The 8,273-nt window shown below is 35.2% G+C and overlaps 1 pseudogene; it reads left to right on the top strand.

The window, feature by feature from the left end:
* The first annotated feature begins 326 nt into the window (after positions 1 to 326).
* On the top strand, positions 327 to 2,333 carry LOC129752559 (farnesol dehydrogenase-like; annotated as a pseudogene).
* The last annotated feature ends 5,940 nt before the right edge of the window (positions 2,334 to 8,273 follow it).

Genomic DNA, 8,273 nt, shown 5'->3' with positions numbered 1-8,273 from the left:
AAGCAGGGTACTGGCGCAGTCGTCCGTATATTTCCCTAGCTACTCATTAGATTCAGAAATGATTCAAAATAATAAACTAATAATGATAAGAGAAAGAAGGAGGAGAGTGAGGAGAAGAGTGCAAGCCCTAATTCGTTCGATGAGAGAAGTCTACGGTGATCTCCAGCTAGGCAGCTTGCTGTCCAACTGGTAGAAACTCCAGAAGGCTCCATAACGGAAGAAGGAAGAGAGCCTGTCAGATCTCCAGAGAAGGAGGAAATTCCTGTGTCGAAGGAAGGAAGTGACGACAGAACTGAAGGCTTTGACTTGCTTTGTTTTGGGCAAGCATGGCTCTTTTTACAGAGGCAAACAAAGCAGTCCTGGAGATGGTAAGAGCGCTAAATGGCAGCGCTACTAGTAAAGGAACAGAGGCGAATGTCAGCCGCCCGAAATGGATCGATGCCTTCGTTCAAACGATGAGGAATGAACTCATTACTCCGAGAAGCTCTAAGAGAGTAAATAGGAAACGAGGGTCGTCAGGTGATCCAAGACCTGGCACCCTAAAGAAGAGGTTCCGAGACTCGATGGTTCGATAGGGCCCTAGCCAATTGGAAGGCAAGGACGGCAGGCCCTACGAGGGAGAGCCCTCCGAATGACAGGCAGTGACGCGTAAACACCGTAAGAAGAGAGCTAGAAAACAAACCCAAAGCCCAAGAACCAGCGAAGCCGCGTAACGGAAAAGGTGTAGCTATCGTAGTTATGGCACCAGAGGGTACGTACGCTGATCTGCTTCGTCTGATGCGAACCGACGACACTAGGAATAGGTGAAAGCGTGAGGAGGATCCGTCATACTCGTTCCGGCGAGATGATCCTAGAGTTGAAACGAAGTTCAGCAACAAAGAGTGCATCTTTCAAGGTGCTAGCGGAGGAAGTTCTAGGCGAGAATGTCACGAAGTGACCATCCGTATCAAAAACCTCGACGAAATTACGACAGAAGATGAAGTCAGGACACTGGTGACCATGTAACTGGCAACCCAAGCTGCCCTGCCTACCAAGGGCTTGTAAGTAATCCAAATCAACCTCAACCACAGTCACAAAGCACAACAGCTTCTGCGACAGATGGCAGTGAAAGAGAAGCTAGAAATAGCGTTAGTAGCAGACCCCTGTAATAAAGCCCTGTAGAGCCCTGAATGGCACAAATTGGATGACCGATAGTGCCAATCTGGCCGCAATAAGGGTGACAGGAAAGTTTCCCATACAAGAAGTGGTCACATCGGATGAGAAAGGCTTCGTGATAACCAAAGTCAATGGGATCTTCTGCTGTAGCTGCTACGCAATTCCTGAATGGCCAACATATTCGCAGCCTGCAGACCAAGCCGAAATTAGATGTTGCGTTGAGTTCGATTCTCACTACATTTTTTTTGGAATGAATTATCCAATAGGATGAAAACCCCATACAATGTTTCTCTTGTTTCGCTTGAATGTAGTGGTTATGCATCATTTTGCTTGGGAGCTCGAATCTTTATGCCAGTAGTGCTTTTCTAATCATATCATCTTAGGTACAGTACACTTTTCAGCACATTTTCGGCAAAAATTTTTGCTAAATATGCTTTGAATTTTGGCAACTTCTTCTATGGGCGTGTGTTCAATAAATTTGCTAATATTTTTGATAAATTTATGAAATATAAGTATGTAAGATTCGTTGGAAGCTCGTTTCGTGATAATTTGCACGCTTTCAAGTGTGACGTCTCCTAAGAGAAAGAAATTGTGGCAACCTTCAAATGGGTTGAAGAGAATTTTGGGGGAATAGATGTGATGATCAAAAACGCCGGCATGGTGAGGGATACGGTTTTACTGGAACCGAGCATCGGGCAGAAATTGCGAGAAGTGATTGACACCAATGTGATGGGTGTGCCTTTTGCAACCGGGTTGCAAAAACGCTCGGTCGATGGACATATCAGCAATATCAATAGCATCGGTTACCATTATATTGTGCACAGTGCACATACCTCAATTGAATATCTATCAACCTTCCAAATACGCAGTTACGGCCATGACCGAGGTATTGCGTCACGAGCGCAGAACTGCCGGAACCAAAATCAAGATCGCGGTAAAGAAAATTGTATTTTCGAAAAAAATAATATTTTTAAAATAAAATATATGTATTCCCATTACAGAGAATTATCCCGGGATTTGTGAACTCAACGAAAGTGCCGGAATCGGAACTGGACCATTGTGAATATCCAATGCTGGAGACCAAAGATGTTTCCGCTGCCATACTTCACGCTCTAACAATTCCGCCGCGAATTCAAATTCATGACATGAATTTGCACACTGTGGGAGAAAAGCTTTGAAACCTTAAAGTAAACTGTTGAATGCACTCTCAGTTTCGATTTTCTTTTAGATTTGTCGTTAAGGACTCATCCATATCTCTTTCGATTGTACTCCAAGATGCAATTATTAACTCTAAGCTTTCAACTTGTTTTTTTGTGTGGTTACGTTAAAGTAAACTGTCAGTTTAAGTTGCTACCGCTGATCGAAATTGCCTGAAACTTTATTCATCCCTTGAATAATATTGATTATTGTAAGCAAACCAATTGTATTGAACGAAAGCACCCTACAGCTAAAGTACCTCTATGATTGTTTTTCCAAGTTCGCGTGTTACAGATCCCCATATTGTTGATTGAATCCTCCACGAATCTTCAATAGCAAAAGCTATTACTGAAACAGACGGCGGCGACGATACTTTCGCTTTCGTTTCCATTCAGCGAATCTGGCTCTCCTCCATTCATCGCATCGGTCAGTCGGTACAAATATCGAATATTTGCATTAGCGATTTGCATTTATTGTTTTCTATTTGCCATCAGCAGTAAAAGGCAGGCGCCTCCGAAGACGTCTCATCAACGACGATGGCAGGCAGCTTAGAAGAGTTATTTCGGCACCGGGCAGAGGCAAGCAGTTATCGTGCGAAGTGGAAAACAGATTTCACCTGTTGTCTGGCGAGTTTTGAATGGGTTGGACCAAAAGCGTTTCGGGAGCTTGCTTGCAGTTGACCGACTACGGTGATGAATGGAAGGGTTTGTTATTGTTGTTGAGAAGCGTAGAAAACCCGAAAATGCAATGTATACAACAGTGCAAACATTAGGAAATTTGTTATACAATAAAGTTATTCGTGAAATTAAATAAACCGCAACATTTTCCTCAGAGCGTATATTAAGTTTCCCATAGCAAGTCTTGAAATGGATCTTTCATTTCGTGGGTGTTGTTGCCGTTGATTGGACAACAAAGGGCTGGACATCACCCAAACTTCGGTTATAATGCCGATGTAAACGATGGCATTTAAGGTTTTTGAGGTGCAAAAACAGCTCGAGTAAGATTTTTATTGTATTCTTTTGGAGAAGTTGAACGTTAAAAAATCGTATTTCATTTTGAAACTCGGAAGAAATTAGGATGTAAAATCGTTGAGTTTTTCGACTGCTGAGGTCAAAATGTTGTGTTTTGTATTAATACTCATGTTTAATTTTTGCATAATTTTAATATTATGAGTTTATGTAATATTGAAGTTTTTTTAGGAGGTTTAATTTGAATCGTTTAAGTGAAATGTGAAAAACTCACTTCATTTTAATCTTTCTTTTTTTGTTGTTGCAATTTATTCGATCTTCAATTTCTTGGTATTGAAGAAACTTTTTTTTTAACGAACAAAAACATATAAAATCCCAGTGAAACTATAGTTGATTCATTTGAATCAAATTAACGGTTTTGAGAAGGCAAACGAAGGTGCAAAAAATTATTTTTTTTTGAGTGAAAGTTTCAGGTCGATAAAATAAATATTCAATCAAATTCATCGATTTTTTTACATTCTTCTGCAAGCTAGGATTTCAGATGTTTACTTTTTCCATAAGTGAATATCCAATGCAGAAATTTTTTTGAAGAATTTCTTCGTTTCTAATTTTGAATGAATAAAACAGTACAACTTTCCCCAATCTTATTTTGAATTTATCAGAAATCAAAATCATGTTAGAATATACGATATAAAAAATTGAGATAAATATTGTGATTTTCTTGAATAACTAGATTCGCTTGCAATTAATTTAACTTGTCAAAAATTAACATTATTATTTTTCTCACCTTATTTTGAACCGTTCTTGAATTATTTGTTTACACATTAAGCTGACAACTTTGCCATGTGACATATAAAATTTCATCCGTTATTTTAAGCCGCATCTATGCAACTGCACAAGTATTTCAGATTTTAAAAATGGTTAAAGATAGTAAGAAATGGTGTAGAAATCAATCAAGAAACAGACAAATATTGGATCGATTCATGGCCCTGGTGAAAGATTTTACCATACGATAATAAGGTTTCTGACTGTTTTAGACCCGAATCATGTCCATTTTTTAGCCATTCTTTGAACCGTAGCCGGGGCATTTAAGGGATTTGTTAAATATTATCGAACATTTTGGTTTTGAAAATAAATAAGATTATTCTTCCAGTTTTTTAATTTATTTGCTATCGCGTCCGTTGGAAACAGATTCTAACCAATATCACTATCTTCATCTCCCGTTTCTCTTCGACTCTTTCGATACATATAGTGTTTTCGTTTATTGGCAGTGGCAACCTAGTTACCCACGAGTTTTGCCCTAACTGCTGTTATTATGTTCGGTTATTAATTCAGAAGTCCACTAGTTTTGCCCGAGATTTGAACCTCAAGCAGGCGGTTGCACCCCGTAAAAGTTGTCAGTGTTGGGGGTAAGCATAAGGGTGAGTATAGCAACCATATATTTGCATCGTCCCGGGTAACGATTCTGTTTGTTTATTCAGAAAAAGTTTTGCCCCGCGCGAGTGGAGATAAACGAAAACGGCAATAGTCATAATCATCGCTCGAAGTGAAGCTGCATGAATTTTTAATCATTTGTTTATTTTTGTTGTGAATGACATGATTGCTGTGATTAATTAGTTCCCATATTCAAGAGGTGTACGGATATGACGGTGAGAGAAGAAGTACAAAATCGTTGAGCGAAATTTGAGATTGATGAAATTTTTGTGTGAAAACTCTAGCGCGAGAAGAAAATCGCAATATTTCCAAGATTCAACTTTGTCAACATCAGATTACAATTATATTTAGAAATGATTCATTCCAGGTAAATGAATTTCTGCTTACAAATAAGAAAAAAAAAACTGAGAGCAGCATACCACGGTACAGGGTGGCCACAGAACTGGGAAAACCGGGAATTGAAAATCGAACCGAGAAAACCGGGAAAAAAACGGGAATTCAGACCAAAAACCGGGAAAATTGACAAAAGGAATTCGAAATTCAATTTTTGTTCCAAGATCAGGGACTCTACCCAAAATTCAAAATTCAGAATTAAAATTTAAATTTCCAATAGAACAGTTCAAAAATTGTGTAAGAAAAATGTCATAAGTAGTTGAGTTCATTAAATTTATTAAATTTACTAACTACTCTGATCTCTTTTCAATTACCCCTCTGAATTGAAAAAAAACTCAATTTTTACCGAAACTTAGAGTTTAAAACTGCCTCGAAGAACTATATGAGAAATTTTAAAAGTCTGCTACAATTTTTTCAAGGATCGCACATCATGATTCACGAAAAAAAATATCAATCATATAAAAACAAACGAATCAAAGTTAAATTTTTGTTGTGTTTTTAAAATTAACTTTTTTCGATTAAAAGTCACAATTTATTCAGAAAATTTTGAAATACACTTTTCAAAGCTTTAATATGTTGAGATTCCTTTAAAAATTTGCGAAAATCGTATCAAAAATTGAAATAAAACAGTCATATGAAATTTTAGCAACACAGTACAGTATTTTTACGATCTTTTTTCATGATGTTTATGTCGATAGAAGACTCTAAGTTAATTTTTTTAAAATGTTTAAATGATTCAACATTGCATGGTACTTCACTTAAAATATACATATTTGTGTTTCGAGTGAAGTACTAAAACAAAATAACAAAATATTGCGATAAAATTGACTATTTTTACTGTCTTCTTTTCAATGGCACAAGGCAACAATATTTACGTTTTCCGTTTGAAGATGGTCTAAGAGCTGATTTTGACTGATTTGATCGCGACATATCCAAATATGCAGTTTGGTTTTTTTTCTGCCAGCTATAGTTTTTGAAATTCATGAGTTAATTTTTGAAAATTTTATTAACATTTTAGAACTTTTCTAAGATACTTAAATTGAAGAACTTTTCCGAAAACCGTGTGTTGTTCTGAGCGAACTGAGGCTTCCTTTAAGTTTATTCATCACAGTCTGGTAAAATATGAGAATTAAACAATATTTAAGATTTGTTTTAATCAAATTAGCTTTTACTTAACCGTGTCTAGATTCTTAAAAAAACCGAAATAGAATCCATTCGGATTGAAATTTAAAAGCTTTAAGTTGGGAAATTGAAAAGTTGGAAATTAGAGAGAATTTCAATTCATGGCATGTTTAATAGTATTCTTTATTCAATATCAAACACAAAATTGGAGTTTGAATGAACTTTGTTTTAATTACATTACTGTTACATATAAAGTCCCACATATAATTAAAATGTCAAATTCACTCAGATAATAATTTTCCGAGGGGGCAAACAATTTGGTTACAGATTTGACTATCTTGGAGACGCAATCGAAATAGGATTTTTTTCCAACAACTATGGTTTTCGAAATAACTTTTGAATATAGTATAAAAATTTATTTAAGAAATGTGTACACTTTTTTTTGGAAAAACTATAGAACAAAACATGATTTAATAAATTTAGCTTTTTTTTGCTGAATAACCTACTTTCCTGAAGAGCACAATAAATTGACGTTATAGAAGTTTTTTTTCTATTTTCTCCCGTTATGTTTAAAAACGAATTCAATTTAAATTTCAAAGCAAATTGAATCTCTCATATTTTTCAAGCATAAAAAAAACGCTTTGCAGTCTTCAACCAAGAAGTAAAATTAAAAAAAAAGATTCAACAATTGATTCCAAAACTTCTAAACTTAATCAACAAAACAAGATGTGATAGAAAAAAAATTTACAAAAGATTCGAGTTTAGGACACCAAAATCTTTCAAACCAGTTATCTATGTATTCCTGTTAATTTTCAAAATATACCGTAAACTGTAATCATCATTAAATAAGTTAAAAGTTAAAATATATGAAAACTATTTACTACGTTTGAAAGCCTATATATAGTTACAAATAAGCTAAATTTGGTTTTTATTAGAAGATTTTTGAGATTACTTAACCCTTTAATGCATAGTGTTGTTTTAAAACAACACTAATCTAAATCCTAATATCTCGGAAACGCGTGGATGTTTTTGAAAGGTTTACAGACAAAAATATTCTAGAGATTAAAAGGAATTAGCCCATGGTATTTTTGTTATGGTATTTCAATCTTTTCGAGAGATATCTAACAAAGTATGCGGAAAAAATGCAAAATTCAAATTTATTTATTTTTTCGAAAAAAATAGTTTTTGGACAATTGCTGATATTTCTTCAGATTCGCAAATTCTATCACATTTTTTAACCTCTATCAATCACAAACACCTTCCAGCACCCAATTGACAAGGTTTGGAAGAAATTTGCAAAATAGTTTTGAAATGAATTAAGAATTTCAAAAAATATTTTTCAACTTTAATGGGCCATAACTTTTATAATACTCAAAAGAACGACTTCAAACCTGGTGAGTTGTGTTATTCGAATTATTATTTTAATTATTTATTAATTGTTATTATATCACTGAATCAATAACTGCAATTCTCATTTAAAAAAGTCATGCATTAAAAGGTTAAAATGTAATTTTAAAATCTAAAAATATCTGGTTTTTTGAAGGCTCACAATCAAACATCTCTCCTGATCAAATTTAAACATTTAGGAGCAAATGGAGCAAAAAATTTTAATTTCGAAAATCCATTAAAATTAGAAAATTCTGTGAAATCTGTGAAAATTTCAAAATTCTGTGTTCTGTGACACAGATTCTGTGATGAAAATTTGCTCAAAATTCTGTGAAATTGCAGATTTTTTAGTGATTTCGGCAACCTTGATGCAGACACATTGTCCTTTTTTTGATTGTAAATGTTTTTGAAAAAAAACGTTGAAAAAATCAGTTAAGTTCTAACAAAAATTACTGGCATGGTTGGTCAGCACTTCTCAAATCCAACCGCGCGCTGTGTAAATCGCACTGTTATCTGCTTCGATTTTCAGAGCACCACACTTCCTTCCGAAATGCTCTACACTCGTTTCCGAGCATAGCCGAAGCCAAGTGCCGAGCGAAACCGGTGCCCCAATAGCAG

This window comes from Uranotaenia lowii, chromosome 3 (assembly GCF_029784155.1).
Source record: "Uranotaenia lowii strain MFRU-FL chromosome 3, ASM2978415v1, whole genome shotgun sequence".
NCBI lineage: Eukaryota > Metazoa > Arthropoda > Insecta > Diptera > Culicidae > Uranotaenia > Uranotaenia lowii.
This window is presented reverse-complemented; position numbering and strand designations above follow the sequence as displayed.